At 39.8% G+C, this 22,268-nt stretch overlaps 1 long non-coding RNA gene across 2 annotated transcripts in view; it reads left to right on the top strand.

Moving 5' to 3' along the window:
* The window catches only part of LOC308070073, a 35,862-nt gene extending 18,033 nt beyond the window's left edge, over positions 1-17,829 (top strand). The window contains exon 4 of one of the 2 annotated variants that reach the window (XR_013930609.1): positions 17,524-17,829. This is a non-coding gene — a long non-coding RNA (uncharacterized lncRNA). Of the gene's footprint in view, positions 1-4,873; positions 5,623-17,523 lie in introns of those variants that run through there. The other variant, XR_013930610.1, reaches the window with a different exon arrangement.
* Positions 17,830-22,268: the final 4,439 nt, after the last annotated feature.

Below are 22,268 nucleotides of genomic sequence, written 5' to 3'. Positions count from 1 at the left end.
AGAGATTCCCCATTTTTAACCTCCACTGCTCTCTCTGAGTTCTTCTATCCTCTGCCTTGTAACTGTCTAGCCTAAGTCACTGAAATTCATTGTAGGAAATCATACAATGGCATGTAGCAGCAGAAATGTACCAGGCATTTCCAGTCCTCTCTGTTTCCCTGGTAATTTATCTGTGTGTACTACATGATCCCTGAAAAGAGCTGAATATAAGATGTTTATGGACAGGGTTTCCAGTATCAGGCCAGTGAACTCCATCTAGTGAGCAGTTCAGGTGAATTGTCTGTAATCAGGGTCCGAAGCAGGGTTAGCTCGCAGATGCAAACAGTGGCCCACAGAAGCAGAGACTGGTGAGGGTGACTTTGCAGCTGCTCAGACCCATGGCCGGGCCAGGCCCATCCACAGGGAGATGAGAAGGTCCAAGCTTCCCGGAAACGGAAGGCGTGTGAAGTGACTTTTAGCTGTGTGAAAGCTTCAGTGTTTCCTATCATCAGCATGTCTAGCTACCCTTGATCTATGACTTGCAGGTCTTGTTACTATTCAAGGGGATTCACAACCCGCTTGAGATTGATCAGCACAGAGAAAGACCAATGACTGACTGCGGGGCCATGTCCTAGCGCGGAGCAGAAAGCAGCGGCAGCCCTTTGAATTGCCACTGCAATAATGTCCAAACTGGGGAAAATGCTGACAAGCCAAAAACTTTTGTCAGTATGGTTGGATCAAGGTTTATGTGCATTAAAATGAAAGATGAAAGATGTTCAACAGCTTATGATATTCTCTGCAGAGTTGAAAATGTGACAGAAAAAATTCGTAGGTTTTTGTAAAAAAACATTATCAAGGACATGATGTTCAAACTACCCATTGTTGCTAATTTTGCCCTTTCTGTGTGACTTCAGAAGCTACTTGTACGTAGCATCCAGAAATATCTGAAATATAGATTAAAATCATATATACTGAATTTTAATTAATATAGGTAAAGCTTTATTTTTTTTTTATGGGAACAAAGTTAGGACTTTACCACTATGGAAGGGAGTTAAAGACTGCAGAGGACATCACAATTAAGAATGCAAGTACTGATATGTGACCATTAGGCTTCATGCATGTATTTAATAAACAAATGAAGCTTAAACTCAGGAAAATACATTGCCCCAGAAACAATTTAGTTTGTGAGAGTGCAACTACACATAGTAATGCTAGTGCATAAATCCTATGTAATGAAGATACTAAGTAGTGAACTTGCAAGACATGGACAAGTAAGAACAATGGGTTTGATGCCACCTGAGAAAGGATGATAAAATCTCTGCAAAATCTTGGATATAGAAAACTATGACATTTCTTCTCACTTCCCAGATACCTAAATTACTGGCAACATATTGTCATTTGCTTTTTTTTTTTTTTTTTTTTCTACTACAGGATTCCTTCTGAAGTGACTTGCACTGAATTTACCTAAGTGCATTGATTTTGGTGCAGTTTCTTGCTTTTTAAACGAATGCAGTGTGGCTTAGGTGGAGGGATGGAGTTGAGTTCCTGCTGATATTACACTTTCTTGCAAACCCTTCCATGTATTTATACCAGTGGAGACTGTGATTTCTTATATTTACATTACATACAGCGTGTACATAAAATGGCCTGCTTTACTTGTTTCATTCATGGGTGACTGAAATCAATTGTAGTGTACTCTCGTACACATATCCGTAGAAGCTTAGATCTAAGAATCTGATAAACACAGTTGTCTTCTGGCACCCCAGAGGAGCAAGGAGATCCATTTAAACTTTGGCAAGGAGGAAGGGCTAAGTCTTTGCACTGAAAATATGAAAAAGTGATTTGAAATTTTGATGCTAGTGCAATTTTGTAATACCCTAAACCACAAGTTCTCAGAGACCTTTTTCATTGCCAGCCATCCCAATTAGTAGTAACTATATTCAGCACAACTTTTAATAAAATCCTGTATGTTCAACTTTGGCTGAAATGGGAAGTTTAGCTTAAAATGGTGGGGTTTTGCTAATTCATACATTTCTGAGAAGCAGAGTGAATGTATGAAACTGGTGACCTTCTCAAGGCTCCCTAGGGCACATAAATGGCCGCTGTGTGACTGCTGAGGGAAGGTAGTGTAACTTGAGGTTTCAAAAGTACTAGAAATATTAATATTTCATCTGATCATTTAAGAAAACTACGTCTTCACCTGAGAAGGGGAAGAGCTGTTTTCATGTGGTCATTCACACTGTGATTTCTGGTTGTTTGGGGGTTTCACTTTCCCCCTCCCCACCCTGGTAGTTGCTGAAGACCTGCTCACATCTAATAGGAAGCTGTGCTTTTATAGCACTAGTTTCCACCTATTCTTTTTCCCTTCAAAAGCAAAATATAGATTTCATGGTCATGTTGATCCATACTACTCTCTTTAGATGAGCACTGCTACTGTGAGGAGGCAACTTTACTATCCATAAGCACTGGGCAGGAGCAGAAACCTGCCTGTGCCGTGCAAATAGCAATTCAAGAGGTAGTGCTGGATATCCATATAGTTGCTGTCTAGCAGCATTTGTTAGGATCTGAGCTTTTATCAAGGACTCTATCATACTTCCCATCTCCTCTTCAAGTAAAAGATATTGACCATTCAAATTTCGATGAGTCTTTAATCTGTGATTGCACCTCCTTTAATGCTTTGCTTAAAAATACATCACTGATCTTTCTGATTTATATGGAGCGTTCTTCTATTGTGTATATGATACAGTTTTAAGATTGTCTGTGTTAAAACAGATCAAAAATTGAGTTATAAAGGTTTTGTGGCATTGTGTGGTCCATCCTTCTGCCCCAAGGCATAAGCATGGGTGCCTAAACCACACCTGGTGGGTATCTTATTGAAGTGCTCTTCAAAACTTCTGTTATGCTGAAAATCTTCAGAGGGATGTGGCATGCAAAAGAAGCGCACCGCAAAGGCAGGATCCTGTGGCAAATGCAGGGAAACCAAGAGAATGAGAAAACACATAGCAGAGAGCCAGGTCTTAGACGTGGGCAAAAAGGAACGTGCTGTTCAGAATCTCTTGGTGCCGTTTATGATTTGTTGACTGCCGACTGGCCTCTGATTGAGCAGCAGGTTTGCTTCCTGTCTTGTGTGTAGGCTACTCTTAGTCCCTCCCTGTCTTTTTTTTTTTTTTTTTTCCTTTGCATACCTCTGCCAGCACATGTCTGATTGTGAGGGGGGTCTGCTCCGGAAGGTGTGCCGTGGCTGGTTATCCCCATGCCATTTGCTGACTGACTACGTCAGCAGCTGACTATCCAGATTTTGCACTCGGTGTTTTGCAGTTTCAGCCACTTTTCCAGTTTTCCAAGATTATTTTGCAGTTTGCTCTTCCCTTCCAAAATATTTCATTCCTCCTGTTTAGCACTGTCTGAGATTTTGTCAGCAGGGCTTTCATTTGATAGCTGCATCACAAGCAAAAGTGCTTGAATGCAGGATGACCTACTCATATTCCTGTCTTTCAATTACACAAGTTCCTCTGTGAGCCACATTCATGAGTCCACCTTTCCAACAGGTTGTGCTCCCTCATGCTGGTAGATTCTTTGTTTGCTTATATTAATTTCACATGGCAGCATGTCAAAAGCCTTTCTGAAGTCAAGACAATGTGACAGCTGCTGCTTCTCCTCTATCATCTAGACGTGTTATCCTGTCACAAAAGGAAGAATAATTTGTCATAATTCGTCCATTAAAAAATGTGTGGGCTTCTTCCTCCTCCAATTTCCATTCTCTCTGAGCATTTCTTCTGGTGGCTTTTCAAGCATGGGGGACTACCTGTCTGGGCTGTAGTGCCCTCACTCTTTCTGCCCCCATCTTGAGGACAGTCACTGTGCCTGTTTTGTACCAGTTTGGACCCTAGCACATCAGTCAGAGTTCCTGAAAGTGAAGGAAACCAGAAGCCCAGACTTAGTAAACCAAAGGTCTGGTAGCCCAGAATGCAACCTGCCTGCCGTCTGCTGGCCAGAAGCACATGGGGAGCATGAGAGCAGAGCCAAGGGCACAGGGACCCTTCCCCACTGATACCCTTGTGTCCTCCAGAGATCTCTGACAGCTTGTCTCTTTCAGGCAGCAAAAAGCTCAGCAAGCTGTCACAGTCATTCACATCAGATCTTAAACAGGGGTCCTGCGTTGTTCACAGTTGGTCCTATTTGTTCACTATTTGTTCTCTACACTTCTGCTAATGAGAATTTACTTTTTATTTTTGATGACATGATCTGTTCTCTGTCATAAACAAAGTTAAACTTTTAAATTTTATCACTGAGGCTCCAAGTGATTTTCAGCTGTGGTGTCTTGATAAGTGAAATGCTGTATATTATTTTTAAAATATTAATGTATCTAAAAAGTTATGGTAATGACTCCTTTTGTATCTGGTGATAAATGCAGTATGTCCCCTGTACAATACTTCCAGAGGCATAGAAAGTACAGCTATTTCATTATATGAATAGCTAGTTTAGCCCTAAGTGAGTGTGTATTTGGTTCATGAATGCTGACCTGCCGTATATCTGTGCTGCACTTTCAGAAGAAATGAAACCTTTCTATGTAAATATTTGGACGTTTGGGGCCTGGGATTTTTAATAAGGTGTGGTGTAGAGGAATGAAGGCAGTGGGATGATTAGCACTGATAACATGCAGCTGTGGCCTTGCCGCGAAGGCAGTGGGTTGATGGACATGGATGATGTGCAGCTGTAGCTCATTCCTGCTAAGTAGTTAAATAGCCCTGAGGAGCATGGGAGAGGGGGTTAGATGAAGGAGGAGCAGTGTGATCTGGTCTCTGGAGGAAGGAGATACAGCACAGACAGTAGAATCTGACTGCTAGCAAAAGCTTTGTTGCAGTCTACTAGTTTGTTTGTGCTGCAACAATAGGTGCCCTGTGTGAGGCCAACTGAGTTGGACTCTGACTACAACTGGCGCCTGATGTAGCTGAGAAGTGGAAGAACCTGCGACCCATGACAAGCACTGTGAGAGGTGAGCTGTTGCCAACTAATAGATATGGGTGTATTGCAATACTTGTTGTCCATCTGAACTCAAATAGCAGCTGTATAGGACACTGCATGATGGGCTGGCTAGTCCAATCCTATAAACCATTGCTAGTAAATGCTTATGTTTCACTTACCCTCACGTCTTCCATCACTTGTTTTACCTTAGGTTCTTGGTATGGGCTGCTGCTACTGTTTTGTAGATTATTCAGTTAGAAAAAAAATTAAACACAGCAAAAGCAAAAACTGATGTCTGACACTGAAATATATGCTTCACTTATAAACCTATACCAAACACAGGATCAGAAAAAATAGCAGGCAATACTAATTTAGAATAGAACCATTTAGGCTGGAAAAAACCTTTGAGATCACTAAGTCCAACTTTTAACCTACCGCTACCAAATCTACCACTAAAGCATGTCCCTAAGCACCACATCTACACATCTTTTAAATACCTCCAGGGATGGTGACTCAATCAATTCCTTGGGCAGCCAATCCTTGATAACCCTTTCAGTCAAGAAATTTTTCCTAATATCCAGTCTAAACCTCCCCTGCTGCAACATGAGGCCATTTCCTTTCATACTGTCACATCTTACTTGGAAGAAGAGGCTGACTCCCACCTGCCTACAGTCTCCTGTTGGGGCTTATTGCTCTCTACAAGTACCCAACTGAGCTTCATTTTTCTCCAGCCTAAGCAACCCCAGTTCCCTCAGCCACTCCTCACAACACTGGGGCTCCAGACCTTTCACCAGCTCCGCTGCCCGTCTCTGGACATGCTCCAGCCCCTCAGTGTCTGTCTTGTAGCGAGGAGGCCAACACCGAACACAATATTCCAGGTGTGGCCTCACCAGTGCCCAGTACAGAGGGACAATCGTTGCCCTAGTCCGGCTGGCCATGCTGTTTTGGATACAAGCCCAGATGCTGTTGGCCCTCTTGGCCACCTGGGCACGGTGCTGGCTCATTGTGTTCAGCCAGCCATCAGCCGGCACCCCCAGGTCCTTTTCCTCCAGGCAGCTTTCCAGCCACTCCTTCCCCCAGCCTGCAGTGTTGCCTGGGGTTGCTGTGACCCAAGTGCAGGACCTGACACTGAGCCTTGGTGAACCTCATGCAATTGGCCTTGGCTGATGGATCCAGCCTGTCCAGACCCCTCTGCTGAGCCTTCCTGCCCTCCAGCAGATCAACACTCCTCCCCAGCTCGGTGTCACCTGCAAACTTACCGGGGGTGCACTCCATCCCCTTGTCCAGACCACTCGTAAAGATATTAAACAGGACTGGCCCAGGTACTGAGCCCTGGGGAACACCACTTCTGATCGGCCACCAGCTGGATGTTGCTCCGTTCGCCACAGCTCTTTAGACCCAACCATCCAGCCAGCTTTAACCCAGCAAAGAATACACCCGACCAATGCACGAGTAGCCAATTTCTCCAGGAGAATGCTGCGGGGAACGGTGTCAAAGGCCTTACTAAGATCCAGGTAGACAACATCCACGGCCTTTCCCTTATCCACTAGGCAGGTCACCTTGCCATAGGAGATCAGGTTAGTGAAGTAGGACCTGCCTTTCATAAACCCCTGCTGGCTGGGCCTGATCACCCCAGATGTCCTGCATGGGCCATGTGATGGTGCTCAAGATGATCTGCGCCGTAACCTTCCACGGCACCAAGGTCAGGCTGACCGGCCTGTAGTTCCTCTTTCCGGCCGTTCTCAGGCACTTCCGTGGTCTCTAACACGTCACTAACCCCTGCATCTTTGCTGCCATATGGGTCTCCATCCCCTACCTCGGCTGAGAGAGCAGACCCAAGGACCTTTGTAGCACACCATCCCTCAAACATTGGCGTGCAGCCCCCAGGCTTATTTTATGTTTTTATATACTTATCTGAGTGTGTACTTGATGATGTTAAGTGGTAACTACTGCAACTTCAGTAGGTTATTTTTTAATTAAGCTTTCAATCAATTTCTGTAATTTTTTATTCTTCCAGCAGATAAGCTCTCTTCTATGGTTTATAGCATTGTAATAACTCTTAACTTACTTTTCAAACCATGATTTAGATGTTCAGAGTGGAAAGTATGCCACAAAATATTTGAAAAGTACTGAAAAACCCCAATTTAGTTACTTTGCTGCAATCTTTCGCTATTTAATATGTTTTCCTAGCAAACTGCTGATCTTTAGAGATTAAGACTGATTTGAACCACATGTCAGGTAAGGAAACATCAGCTGGTATGAAATGGCATAGCCTGCTCTTTTCCTGCTATATTAATAATGTTTACCAGTATAGAGGTTTTTGAAATTTTCACTTCTAGGGAAGCTACATTTCTGCTTTTCTACTCCGTATAAAATATCGTATGACCTTTTTCTCTGTTCTTATAATGACTTACGGTATCACACCAAATAAACAATAGGATGCTAGTTAGCATATATGGAATAGATATTTATAGGAAAGGGTCAGTTTTCTAAGATAATTTTTTACTTGGCAAAAGTTCACTTTTGTGTTAATGTCATGTAGAAAGATGAAAGTACTTTTCAAGTGTGAATGTTAAGATTAGAGATTATGATCAAACCATTAACATGGACTTCTTGAGGAGGATTTATGGAAGATCTTCACATCTAGGAATCACAAGGACAGGAGAAAGTGCTGACTTTAAAGAACAGACAATGACATATAGTAGATTAGCAAGGGGAGTTAGCAGATATGCAGATGATATCTTTGAAGTTTTAAAAAGATTTGTGTTCCAGAAGCCACAACCAACTTAATTGGTTTTCTAGAACCTTTGACTCTTTCAGTGTGGGGCACTGTGAAATAATAGACCATTCTACAAAAATATATGAGCATTATTGTAAAAGTGAGAGAGGTCAAAAGGACATGTTGGAAGAAAATGGAAACAGTTTATTTCCAAGTTGAAAAAGGGGTAAACATTGAAAGAACCTCAGTGATTTAATGTTTCAGGATAGTTCACTAAAGTTTGTAGGGTTTTAGACACACTCCAGTAAACATATCTTAACTTCTCTTAGTCCAGTGAACAGATAAACTAGATTTTCAGGGGGGATGTTGGTTAGGATATTTAGCCATTTAGTAGCTGCTTTTTTCCCCATCTTTTTTTTTTTTTTTTTCTTTCCCCCCTCACTTACCTTAGAAGATAAGAAGATGGAGAAACTCCAGTTTCTAAACATTTTGCGCAAAAAATTAGTTTCCAATTGCTATGGAAGACCTGCATCAGAAATGATGTTCTTTTGCAATTTGTGAGCAAATCTTGACTTTAAGATTACTTCCTTTTATGTATTTGAAATTAGTACTGCAAGTTCAAGTGTTAGCTTTGTTTCATGTGGAACTGAAAAGTACTATATAAAAGCTAGGAATTACTATTTATTTACCGTATGCTATTTATAGTAAGTAATATGCGAAACTATGTGGTAACATGTCTCCTCTTTCTTTATGTGAGCTGAGCTCTATAAGCTTCCTAATCCTGACTAAATAAGTCTTACAACTTGGTTTTCCCTTGCATGTCTGTAAATTAAACCGTTGTTGAATGAGGGATATTAATGAATACTAAACCAAAAAGGTGCATAGTTGAAGAATTCACTTGTTTTTTCAGCTTACGTCCATACACCATGGATTTTTTTTCTGCAGTCAAGAGACATTTATTCTGCAGAATTTAAGCTTCCCCCCCCCCCCCCCCCCAAGGCTTCATAGCCTAAAGGGTCATGAGAAAAACTTCCCATAAATTAACTAGATGAAACTGATGGGATGTTGTTCAGGAAGTAGTGTTTTGAACAATAAAGAGCTGTGTGAAGTATACTTTTTTATCACTGATTTTTCAAGGCAATCAACAGTATAAAGAAAACATAAATATTAACCATTGTACTAGTGACTCTAGCAGACAGAACTGGCTAATGTGTCTATCTGTTGAAACACACTAGGGAAAACTTTCTGACTGGGGAACACATAGTCCCTTCTTCATTTCCTCTTGGCTCTTCCCACCATGCTTAAAAACCTGGGACTCTACATACGCGAGGGGCGGAAACAGAGGCTGTAAAAGGCAGTTGCCACCTAGTGACCCTTTGGAAGTGCTCGATTTCTTGGCATACTGTTGTCTTCATTACCAAGGCAATCATTGCCAATAATACTGGGTCCTATTGTGATTTGAAAAGCAGGACCACCCGGTGCCTGTGGATATGTGATATAATGCTTATCATCCAGTGTAGGCATAAATTTGCCAAAAGGTGTCCTGTCTGCCAGAAAGCCAGCTGGACAGAATTGCAGCAATTGCTGTAGCTAAAAACTGTGTGTGCATCTGTTTTCTGGACTGTACAGAAGTCAACCCCTTACAGATGACTAAAGCAGTCCACAGCAGAAGAGAAACAGGTTTGATTTCTTCCGGTAAAACCATATCTTGTTTCTGTCAATTGTATGATTATGCTGGTAGTTTGAGGCAAAGATGAGAAGTACTTGTTTTATAGTCTGTTGAAACAAGTAGTGAGTTTTTTCCCTGCTGGTTTTGAGAAGCATCAAGATCACAAAATGTAGTTGTCTGAATTACAAGTTCTGCTTTTGCTGCCAATTTTTTTTTGAAGATTACTTTAGGCCATACTTTACACTAGCATGAATGTGGAGGTTTTTTTATTATTTTCATCAACAGCTTGTGTGTTACGTAAGTCTGAAGATGTGGTAACAACTTTGATGTTAACCCATGTAAAGAGCTTCTGTACACAGAGATTCAGAAATCTAAGGGAAAGCAATTAGAGCGATGTGCATAAATGAAGGGTTTTAACACCTGTTTTCTGTTGCCTTCATTTGGAAATAAAGTAACTAGCTCGGATTGCTTCAATAGCCACCTAAAAGTAAAGGTATACCTTTCCCTTCCAAGGGATTATGGGTAAGAAATGTATATGCCAGCCAAAGATTTTCATCTTTTGATAGAATTTCATTTGGGAACTGCTGAAATAATCTAATTCTTATCTTGCAAGATGCAGTCTTTTTCCGCATTCAATATGATCAGTTTTGTTGATGTTTTAAGAGTTTCATTTTGTCCACATAACTGTATATGGTTCTGAGCTTACCGGCTCTGCCAAATACTGTGAATCAAGGATTACATAAAGAGATTTTTATTTGAAAGAACTCAATGTCTTCAATCTTGGCGAAAGAGTAGATGCTGAAAAATTTTCTTTGGGTCATAGTGGTTACTGTGAAGAAGATAATCTTAGCTATGAAACAACTACAATTTTTGAGCCAAGGGATGTGAAATAAACCTTGGGTTTATTTAAAAACATCTTTTCCTACAGATCATCATTGTCTTTGTTTCTCTTGCTTTCTCCTCCAGATGTTTTTTGTTTTCTTGTTTTCCACTAAATATATTTGGGTTCAAGATACGTTTTGATAATTTGTTTGATACGCTTCAGTTTGTTTGGATGGACCAATTAAAGATGAAATATATGTTTATCTAGAAATGCTTATTTATAGAGACAGAGGAAATTGTGTAATGTTTCATCTGTATATGTAATAGTTTGCCTGTTGTTTATAATACTGCTTTATATTCTAGCTTAGAAGTCTGAATCTTCAGATCTGACCACTCAAAATTCTTTTTCTTCATTAATGTTTAACCTTTCTGACATGTAAAAATACTTGTAAACTGGAGTTCTTTGCAAGGTCTTCTAAGAAAATCAGTCTGGTACAATTGCAGGCAAGTGCTTATTATTTTTTTCTTCCTTCCTGCTTGTAATAACTCTTTTACTCTTGCATCATATTTTCTCATCTAGTATTTGCTATTTAAGCAGAATCTTTCTATAAAATTCTGGTCTTGAGTTTTTAATCAGCACTTCACATTTTTGCTCTCAGATGTCTTGTGAAACCCAGAAGTTTTGGCATATGTTGCCTCCATAATCCGAATTCAGCAATGTTGTTTGTTCTGTGGCATACTTCATATTCCTTTCAGGCCTGTGTGTTTGTCCATTTGCAGCCTCTAGGAAAACAACAGTAACTTATTTTTATATGCTAAACACTTTGAGATTATATCTGTCTGTCTTTTCTGAAAGGCAGGTCTTTTTACTTGGTTCTTCATGTTAACAAGATAAAATTGTTGTGCTAAGAGTGTGTTATAAAGTGCGTATAAAAATAACAATGTTGCAGAAACCAGCCAGAGGCAAGATCTGTCACAAGTCTGCTTAATTACAGTCTTATTAACCAATTATCTCTGCATTATGGAAAAGCCTATAAAATCAAAATGCTACTTTATAGAGCCTCTGTTCCTAACTAAAGTAATAGTATCAGTTATTAAGAATTAGACTCAGGACAAGCAGGACTTCTTGTTACATGCCTAAACCCAAACTTACAAATGTGGTTTTCATGCTCAAAAAATGGTGACACATTCTTCAGCAACAGAATGAAACATAAACCCCGCCCAGTGAGAAAAAAAGGGCATGTTATACTAATTCAACTGTAAATATCTTCTAGTGAGGCTGTCTCAGGCCAGCAAGAATACTAGGTTCCTTGCAGTCACATCCAAGCTTTTCTTGAGCACAAAATCTTAAACCACTATCAGGCTCTTCTGTAATTCACTCATTTTATCACCTTTTATGTTGTTCACTATGGTCTCCTCCTCATTGAGAACTCTCATCCTTTTCCTGTCCTGTCCTTGAAATCTCACTTCAAGCGCTGAAGTGGTGACAGAGTGCCACACAAAGGACAGTCTCCTAGATCTGAGCCAGCACTGTTCCGTCTGCTATTTAGCAGGGGTTTGTGGGAAAGCAGCCAGCCCAAATACTCCTATTAAAAGTGGAAATAATTTCATTTATCCATAAAACTACATTAGCCTGATGTAGCAGAACCCTTCTTGTTCACCTGTGTGGAGTTTAGTGGTGACTCTCTAAGGTGGCTTGTTTTTAGCCACAGGGCATAGCTGCGTGCAGTCGCTGGCCTTCCCCCAGCTTCGATCATTGCCTGATCAAACAATGTTACCTTGCTGAGCTCTATGCAGAGTTTTCAAGTGGCAGAATTTCTCAAAATGCACATTTTATAGCTAATCTGTGATAATTATCACCTAATTTAATATAAAACTGAAGGGTTAGAGGGCAAAAGGTTTAATTACTGCTAGGTGGCTGGAGAATTGTATCATCATCAGATGAAGTGCTGCATAATTTGTTTGTAGAGTTTTACCTTGTAATACCTCTAACGGTGTGATGTCCCTAACTAGTTTTCCATGTGTATTTGCAAATTTCACTGTTAATAACAATCCTAATATGGTATTCATTAGTCTGTTAATTACATAGTCATTTAGAAACTCTTGCTTCCAATTAGCTTTAATGACAACATCGGAGTCATTTTTCTGTGCTGCCATTTTTGTGCAACACTTTCCTGTTTAAACTGCCTGCTGTTCTATCTTAATTAAATTTAGTAACAGTGGTGGTAGTTTATAGGGGACTTTTTTAACCTTATTTAATGTCAGACCATTTATACTCGTTTGAAGTAGGTACTGACAATGTTTGCGTTAATCCAATTATTTTGAAAAGGAACAAACTTCAGTTCTTTCAGATTATTTTAATTAAGGTAAAATCTTCATGAAAGGTCAAACTCCCTACCTGTGCAAATACCTAGAAACATCGGTGTTTTTTCTAAGTACGCTAAAGACACAGTGAAAAATCTACAATTTGATTTTTCAAGAGGAAACCATAATTTTTTGTTATTTTCTTTTTTTTTTTAATAGCAGGAGGAAAGGGTGAAAAGGCTGTCAACACCATTAGTGACTCAATACTGCCGTTCAGACAGAACTTCAGGTAGGGAACAGTTGTGGTATTTTTTAACTTGAAAAAGCTCCACAGGACCTGAATAATACACTTAGCATTATGCAGCACCCTTGAAGTTGCACAGTGAGACTAGACTCATGGTTCTTATTAAAAATAATTATCTTTTTAACCCACACAAATGTAAAGCCCTTCAGAGAATCTCTCCATGAGATTATAGAAAATCATAGAAAAGTAAGATTGGAAGAGATGCTAGAGGTCACCTAGTCCATCCTCTTGGTCAAGGAGGCTGTCTAAACCAATACCATTTCTGAAGAAAAGTTTGTTAGACCTTACACTAAGGATTTCGCTGCTTCTTTGGTGGGCTCTGAATTATAAGGTCAGATTGCCGTAATGAAGATCACTCCAATACTGACTGTCTCTGTGAATTTAGAGGTGATTGCAGACACCTTTATCCTAGACATTTACTTGACTCTGGAGAGGCAGTACGCTTGACTGTGCTCTGGAAAATCCTGTGGGTCACTTTGAGTGTTGCCTAGAGCTCAGATATGGTTTTGTATGCAAAGGCTGATGAAGGACAAATTGGAGGTGTTCCAGTGATCTGACAAGGTAGCTGCCAGGATGGCATGCTGAACTTCAGATTACATGCTGAAGCAAAGTAAAGGAGGGGGAAGGAGGGATGCAGTTGCACTGTTGGAGGTGGGAGGGAAAAGCCATCTGTAAGTACAAGACAAGCCACAGGCAGTGTTGGCGGGCTGTGCTGGGAACAATTTGTGGCTGTGAAGCAGAAGTTGGAGCTGAAGGAGCAAAATCCTTGACAGCCTCGTAGGGGCATTGTCCCATGACTGACAAGTAAAGTAAGTTGACTCCAAAGTTGAGGCAGGAAACTGTCTCTAGGGCCTTCCTCTCTGTAGCAGATGCAAATCTCAAACATTTCAGGGAAGGGAAGCAGAAGACAGGTCTTTTCTTCCAGATCTGCTTAGTCTTGCTTGCCTCTATTACAAGCACAAAGGTGTAATAGGCAGCTTTCTGCTCAGCTTGTTGACTTCTATAAATCTTGCTGTTAGGCCTCTAAGTCACCCTTAGATCTGGTCAACAGTTTCATAGAAATATAGAATTGTTTAGGTTGGAAAAGACCTTTAAGATCATAGAGTCCAACCATCAACCTGCCACTGCCAAGTCCACCACTAAACCATGTTCCTAAGCACCACATCTACACATCTTTTAAACACCTCCAGGGATGGTGACTCAACCACTTCCCTGGGCAGCCTGTTCCAATGTTTGACAACCTTTTTGGTGAAGACATTCTTCCTAACATCCAATCTAATCCTCCCCTGGTACAGCTTGAGGCTGTTTCCTTTCACACTATCACTTGCTACTTGGGAAAAGAGACTGACACCCACCTTGCTACAACCTCCTTTCAGGCAGTTGTAGAGAGCAATAAGGTCCCCCCTCAGCCTCCTTTTCTCCAGACTAAACAGTCTAGCAAATGAACAGCCTAGCAAAGAAGCTCCACATCATCTCAGAGGGATGTGTGGAAAAAGTATCCTAAATGACTATCTGTGCTTTGTACCTATTTACCACATCAGCTGGGTTGCGTATGTTGCCACAGAAGGGGAATTTTAAGACATGGAAAAGAGTTAACTCCTGCATGTCCTAGCAAAGGCTCATGAGGAATATCTTGGTGTCCACAGCCATTTCTCAGTGTCCTTGTAGGTGCTGTTGAGTGCCTCCAGGAGGCAGATGGGGCTGCAGAAGCCTTTCCTGGGATCATGAGGCAAGAAGGTGTTTTTAGGCACATTGAAATGAAGATCAGTTGTGAAAGTTAAAGGCAGATATGAGCTGGGATGAGATTTAAATAACAAAACCAATAAAAATAATTCTCAGTGCAGCTCAAAAGAAATAAAAAGGACATTTCAGAATTACAAATGACAGGAAGGAAGAAAGGTGGATTGGGGATCGGTAAAAAAATCAGGCAGAGAAGAAACTCCTGCAATATGATGTCAGTTTGATATATACATATCTGTTAAGTTTGCCTGAATTCAATAGCAAGAAATAGAATAGTTTGAACCACAGTAGTTTTACAAACAAGTTTTATTGCTCAGAACTTTAAAACCAAAATGTGAAGATGGATCACTTGTGTGTCTGGTGACACTAACTCTGTCTTGTGCATATTGTAAGATTTTTTTTCTCCAGCTTTAGAAATTCTCAGGCATTTGTTACCCAGCTTTCAGAATAACTTTTTGGGTAGATTTTTTTATTATTATTATTTTATTACCAAAAGAAATGAGAACGTTCATGAAGCATAACTTGACAGTGAACAGAGTTAAAGAATTTGTCACAGTTTGCAGCAAAAATCTGAACATTATCTAGTTGGGGTTCAGTCCACAGAACACTGGAGTGTAAAATAGCTGCAGTCATGGCAGGTAAGCAGACATAGAATGGTAAATGTTTCATGTGGGAAATCCTTCCTGGAAAATGTTTTTGTGAAATTTATTGTAGCGCCCCTTGCTTTCTTGTTCCTTAATGTGGAGCATGCCCAGAAGAACATTATTTAATAGAACATTTAACTGGGTAATTAGACTGTAATTTGGAGTTGACATAGATTATATGATCTTTTTCAGACAGACTCATTAAGGGAATTGACACTTTGAAAAAACAGGTATTTCAAGGTGTTAAGTACCCTAAATTCTAGTTAATGATATGATAGCCAAGGATAGTGAGGACCATGCAATCCAGCATGTATTTTCCTCCCTTAATGATGGTAGTGCACTGTAGAGACATTCTAACCAACCAGGCATCTAAAAGTAGGATTCTTTGCATCTCTGCCTCTCTCATCCTTGGTTACCAAGAAGAATTATGAGGACATGGAAATGGCTTAAATCTAGGGTTTGGAAATGAGCACAACCAAAATACTGGCCTACATCAGCCCTTTCCATACGCACAGCTCATATGTGGCCCTCACCTATTCTCTCTTCTGAATTAATATTGGCATGGAGAAATGCCACTGACTGTGAGCATGTTTTCTGTATGAGTTCTCACTTTTGCTACTACAAAGGCAGCTCTTCTAACACAAGCTACAGGAGAAATTTCTTCTGCTTCTTTCAACTTCTTCTAAGTATAAATAACAGAATAAATGGTCAGGAAAGTCTCTATCCAAAACCTTTCTTAACAGATTTTACTAGATGCTGCAAGACCTTTCTAACTTGCAGCTGAATGGATCAAATAAATGAAATTGTGTGAAAGCATTTAGACATCTTGTGACTAACACATAATGTCTTCTGAACTCTTCTTATGTTGGAAACCTAGCAAGATTGTCCTCAAAGTTCTTTTGCTGGTTAGGGGGAATGATTGTACCTGAATTCCTGTAGGCATTCTGTGCAGATATCCCATATTATTCAACTTTAAACTAATAAATTCTCTTTGATTCTTTAAATATAAATAAGTCTATACAGTTTGTACAATCCCTGAAAATGATAGGGTTGTGGGGGTTTTTTAATGTATGTAATTTACTTTTTCCTGTCTCTTGGGCATGAATATATGATGAGTTGCTACACTGGGAATTTTAAGCTTCTGGCCTTTTTGGCCATTTGGATTCCTCTTCTCGGCACCTCTCTCTTTTCAAATCCACAGCTTTGATTCCTCCAGAATTTGGTTAATTACATCCGTCCTTTCAATAAAAGACACGATGTCACTCTTTCCTTTAAAAAGTTTGGGGTTTGGCATCCCTGTTAATACTGTAGCTCCAGACGCAGAGTACCGTGTGAGCCCTCAGCTGAATTTCTAGGCCTCTGATTTACTGTGATTAATGCCTTGGCTTGGGACTGCTTTGAGATCCAGGGGACATTTGTTCTTTTGAGGCTGTTCCTGCAGGATTGAATCCTTTCTAGAAGGTGGTACGTGTAACCAAGAACAGGCATTACAACTTCAATGAAATGTTTTAACTGGTAAACTGGATTCAATGTTGTTTATGACACTTGCCTGAAGAAGGAAAATGAAGTCTGAGTCAAACACAGAAGGTTGCTCTCAATTCCATGCCTTTGCTGCCTACAGCTCTTGGCACAGACGGGAGAAAGAGAGCATGCTTAAATAACTCCCTGCTACCGCCCAGAGGGAGAATAGCAAATAAAACCTGAGCTTCTCGGAGGCTTGGGTTTGAGCTCTTATGTCCAATTTCCAAAGAATGAGGTTAATATAGTGTCTTGCAGAGATCTGGGGTCTGTCGTGGATGAACATGCTGTCAGAACATCTACTAGATGGAGACTTCCCATCTTGTTTGGGAAATCTAGCTAGGCTCAGATAGTGAATTAGGAATCGCAATCAGGTGTAAGTCCAGAAATCTAACTGCAAATGCCAAGTCTAGTCAAGAAAAGAGGGACATATGAAGTTTAGTTTTTAAAATACTGGTTTAGCAGCAACATGTCTGCAGGGGCTAAGAATGGGGGGATGTGCTAATTACAGCTTTGGGCATAAACACTACATTGCAGTATCATTTTTTGTTCATCTTAGCCTTTTCTTGGATCTAGCTTCATAAATACAAAAGCAGTAGGGAGAAAATTAAGTAGATTGTTTAGGACAGTATCACACTGACAGCAAAGCTGAAGGAAAGATGCTGACAATTTATAGTTCAGAGGAAAAACTTAGCGACAAGAGATACAACAAAAATGCTAAGGTCTGTAGGTTCTTTTAAAATTTCAGTCATACTTTCCTGTGTATTAAGGGGAGTTTCTCTCTCAGTTTGCATGGAAGTGATATTTGTTCTTTGGTGTATGCAAACCACTGAATTAATCCATGTGTTCACTTCTACAGTGTCGCAAGAAGACTGAACCTGGGAGCTGTAACCTTCTTTAAAAAACAGTTAACTTGATAGTGAATAAAATTGTGGCCATTGCCTGTCCATCTCTAGCAGCCTGCTTCCATTGACTTGCTGAGTTGTTGTGGTTTGTTTTTTCTATATTTTGCTGTGTTTTATCTCTCTTATCTTTAAATTTCTTTCAGTTATGAAGCTATTTGCTAGAGATTCAGATCACCTCATTTGGGCTTCTCAAAAAAAATAATGACAGTTCAAATTCAATAACTAGAACTTTTCACTGCAGAAATAGTAAAGTTAGTTTTTTGCTTCAGCAGGGAAAACTGTCCAGTGACACTGACCGCAGGACTTCTGTCACTGCACTTACTGGTATCGTTTTTTGATGTTGTTCTCAGAATTTTTAAAATAACTTTCTTTCCTGTTTCTTTAATTATCTGAGGTTGTTCACAACACCAGTTTCTGCTACCTTTGAAACTGTTGTAAAGCCGTATGCTACAAAGCCAGAGCAATAAGACATATGGAGACAACTTTGGGCAATGTGGAGCCAGCTGGCTGAAAAGATTTTAGGAGATAGATCTTCTTGCTTGACAAAGAGAAAAAATTATGGGGGAGGGAAAAGAAAAAAGAAAAAGCTTAATGGTAAGTATTTGAAAGCACTTAGAACATCTCTGTATATTAGAGACAAAATTATTGCTTAGATCACTCTCTGTGATTCCCAGCTCAGAACTTGATTCCAAATACACTGTTTTAATACTGATCGAGTATAGGTATCTTGTGAATGATCTTGGGGTTGCTGAAGGTAATAGGTGGGTTTGGCTTTTTTTCTTTCCCACTGTCTTCAGTGACCCGGATATGAAGTCTTATTTTCCATTTAATATTTCTTATGTCCTTGGATATCCTAAGTGAATTCTCTTTTTGTACATTTACTGTATGCAGCCATAAGAGGTATTTATTTTTTTTTCTGTAAAAGAAATTATTTTTTAGTGCTTTTAGATCCTTTTTTAGGTTCATAGAAATATCTTCATGTGCTTTTTGATAATATGTAGAATTAGAACTCTTCTGTCTAATTGCAGGCACAGGAACTGTCATTGATAAGCTGCTTGTTTTCTTCTAGCTACAGCAAACACTGTCTGGATTTTTTTTTTCCATAATCTTTCCAGCTGACTGGTTCTAAATTCCTATGCAATGACATTCCGTGATCACCTGCCAGACTGCTGGTTTGAGGCAGGGTAATGGTAGCACAGATTTCTCAACAAGTTCTGACTTCCTTTCTTGCTGTCACCCATATCTAGCTTAGTAACTTCTGTGTTTTCTAATATTTATATTCTTTAGCAACCATAGAACTGCTACTGTTGCAGACTAGTGCCCCAAGAAGTTCATTGCAGTGTGGCCTTTATCTAGGAGTCCCCAGATGGGGTTTTAACAATACAAATGAAATACATTGCTGCTTCTGAATAAGCTTCCTGTAGGAAACATTCCTTCTGCGTTCTCAAAGTGGATGCTAATTTAATGGGTTTGAGTTATAGCTGTCAAGCACTCACCAAAATCTTGACAACCAATGTTTTTTTCTTTCATGATTTCTATGCATTTCCAATCTTTTGCTGTCCCTTTATATAGGGTAGTTGTTCTACAGGTTTTTCAGAAAAACTAATTTTTCAGGAAAGTGTGACTACTCACTCACTTAGCCCTTCCCTAAAAACCTCTCTGGAAGACTATTTGCCATCTGTGCTGTTTCACAGGAAGTATTTAGCCATTTGAAACCTCTTCTCCTATATTTTGTTTTTTAAAAAGAAGAAAAAAAGAGCTATGGATGTAAAGTGAAAATATGCTTAACAATTTCACTACTCTTGCAAATACTGCTGAAATTGCTAAAAAAACCTGGATGTACAAACATGAATGTTAGTTATTCACTTTTAAAGATGGTCTATTCTTAACATATTTGTCCACACTTCAATACCATTTTCCTGGTATTTAGAAAGGGGTTTTTTTATTTATTTACTTTGATTAGATCAAAACTAGTTGCCCCTCTGGTTTTGTTATCACAAACAAAATAGACTTTATTAAAGATTATTAAATAGACTTTAATTAGAAACTGCATAATGGGCTTGCTAGCTTAATTGACTAATAGCAGTCTTTGATTTTATTGCATAACTAATACCAAAATACTTAATTTAAAAGTCTCCATTTAAGTTTACCCATATAAATCCAATAAAGCTCAGCAGTCAATTTATAAGAATTTTCTGGGGATACTGCAGAACACACCTTGTCTTTGATTTTTTTTTTTTCCCCCTTTCTAATTGAAACTCTCACCACATAATAAAAAGGCAGGGTTTGCATGGAGAAGCAGCGTCTCCTCTTAGATCAGCTGGTATAGGCGGAAGGGGCAAGCTTCCAGGCTGTCTCTTTTGAAGCAGAGGCAGCAAGCTCTGCAGTCTAGCAGAGGTTAGGACCAACTGTTGGGAGTTGAACAGCTATCCTGGAGGAAGCCGTGGATGAGAAATGTGTACTGTGCACTTGCAGAGAACAGTGGGATAATAAAAAGCAGAAAAGGACCATAGTGTCAGGCCACCTTGGCTGAAACAACTCTACTGTTTCCACCTTTCTTGAGTAGAGTCTTGATCCTAAAGCACTTCCATTACTTTCTTAGAAACAATGAGAGCCAGCACAGGAACAGAGGGATTACTGCACTAGAAATAACATCAAAACACTGTTCTTACCATCAGATTTCCTTTGTGCACCAAGAAGGCAATCATTGTCTCATCTTTGTTGTATTGGACATGTTTCTAAAAATCCTGTGCTGGCAAGAAGCAGCTTTTCAGGAGGACTGTCACCAAAGCACCTGACAGTAAGGAAGCACAGCAGTGTATGGTGTGGCAGCTCCCTGACAATACGTTAGAGTATTTGTGCTGCATTTATTTTGTCCTGCTGTTGGATTTTCATGATTGTGTTAACCAAGAGCTGACGAAGCTGAACAGTGTTTTGAAATCAGGTGATGGTGTTTCTGGGAATAGGCTTTGAAATCACTAACATAACATGATATGGTTCTGGCTATTTCCAGTCAGTCTCAACAAATGAACTGGAAACCTTTTTGGAAGTTGTTTCACTCTTTCAGTGTTTTACTGTTCATACATATCTTATCTTCAAGGTAAATACTATCTTTAAATGCTAAAGAGGTATTTAGCCTTAGATGGCATCCCCTGGGCAAGATTTGAGAAGATGTCTGTTAGAAACGCTGAGCTGGTGCAGCCTGTGTAGCGTCACCAATCACTAAGTCTGAGTCTCAAGATTTAAGTTTCAGCAATAATCCAGGTGTCAGGGAGAGTACAGATGGAAATGTTTTCTTAACTGTATTTCAGCCAATGTTGAGCTGTTCTGTGCTGTTTGTTTACTATTGCTTTCTTCAGCCTAGCTTAAGTGTCTTGAAAAGAGAGTGATTCTGCAGTATCCTTGGCAGGCGTTTCGTGGTATAGGTAGCCTTGCTATTCTGTAACTGCTTACCCTGGAGAACTGAAAAAATTATATACTTGACAGTATTAACTGGAGGTCTAAGTGGGTCATGCCATGCAAATATTGCTGATTAACTGTACGAGAGATACTGCTATATTTGCAAAAAGCACTTTAGCATGAGTACTACAAGTACTAGAAAAGTAAGCGTTAGAATACATAAGCAATTCTGTACCCAAGTGCAAGCGCTGAGCAAATGCCCACAAGGAAGGGGTTAGCAGAGTAAATAAACAGAGATTAAATATCTATGCTTTCAAAACAGAACTGAAATATAGTATGTTAGATTATTTTTTTTAATTGAAAAAGCTGATCCTCATTGTCAGCTACCAGAGATGTTCTGAGAGTGGATATTACATCTCTAGCTGCTCTGGACTTATGTATGTTACAAGTTCTCAACAAAGATAAGAAGAACCCTTTTCTCTTTTTGCTTTTCCACTGTTATGCCCTGAGTCATGATTCTCTGTTTCTACTCTTTCTCACAAACAGTACTAGCAAGCACTGCTCCTGTTCTGGTAGCATTACTGAGAACCACCCAGTAGTCTGTAGCTACCTCTGTAAAGCTTGACAGAGTTACAAAAATGGCACCAATAGCTTGGAAGCTTTGACAGCAAATGATCTGAAGGAAATTTATAAGAAAAGCTCAGGAACGTGGCTGACCTGATCACCAGCATCACGTTTCCTCTAGGTCATTTGCTGCTGGTGATCAGGTCAGCCAAATTTTTGAGCCTTATTTAAAGTCTAGGAGAGAGGTTTATGAGCAAAATTCTTTCACAATATGATGAGGTTTTAGCATAGATTGTAGTTCTGTAAGAGTCGTTTGTTAAAGATTCAGCGTAAGGAAGAATATGATAATCAGAGATACATATATAGTGCCAGTTTATCCTTCTGCCTCATGGTAAGGTTCTCCGTAGTATGCAAATGACTCATTCAAAGGCTCATCCATCCCTCAGAGCAGAGTTCTCACTGAGGTCTCTTTTAATGGATGAGGTGAACTTTATGAGTGGTTTTCTCAATGCATATGAGAAAAAATGGTGACATGATGTACCTGGTGGTACTTCCCAGATATTTTTGTGTGCTTTTGATGTAAAGTGGTGTTATGGAGCTAGGTGGATCGTTCTGCAGATTTTTTTCTTCAGGGGCAGCATCTTTAATTTTCCGCTAGGTTTCCAGTTGTTCCTTATGCTCTCTGTTGACATAGCCATTGCAGTCTGACAATAGCACAGTTACTGTCTTATTCGCA

This window comes from Falco punctatus (genome assembly GCF_963210335.1).
Source record: "Falco punctatus genome assembly, chromosome: 1".
Lineage (NCBI taxonomy): Eukaryota > Metazoa > Chordata > Aves > Falconiformes > Falconidae > Falco > Falco punctatus.
Note: the sequence above shows the minus strand (reverse complement) of the source record. Positions and strands in the feature narration are given on the sequence as shown.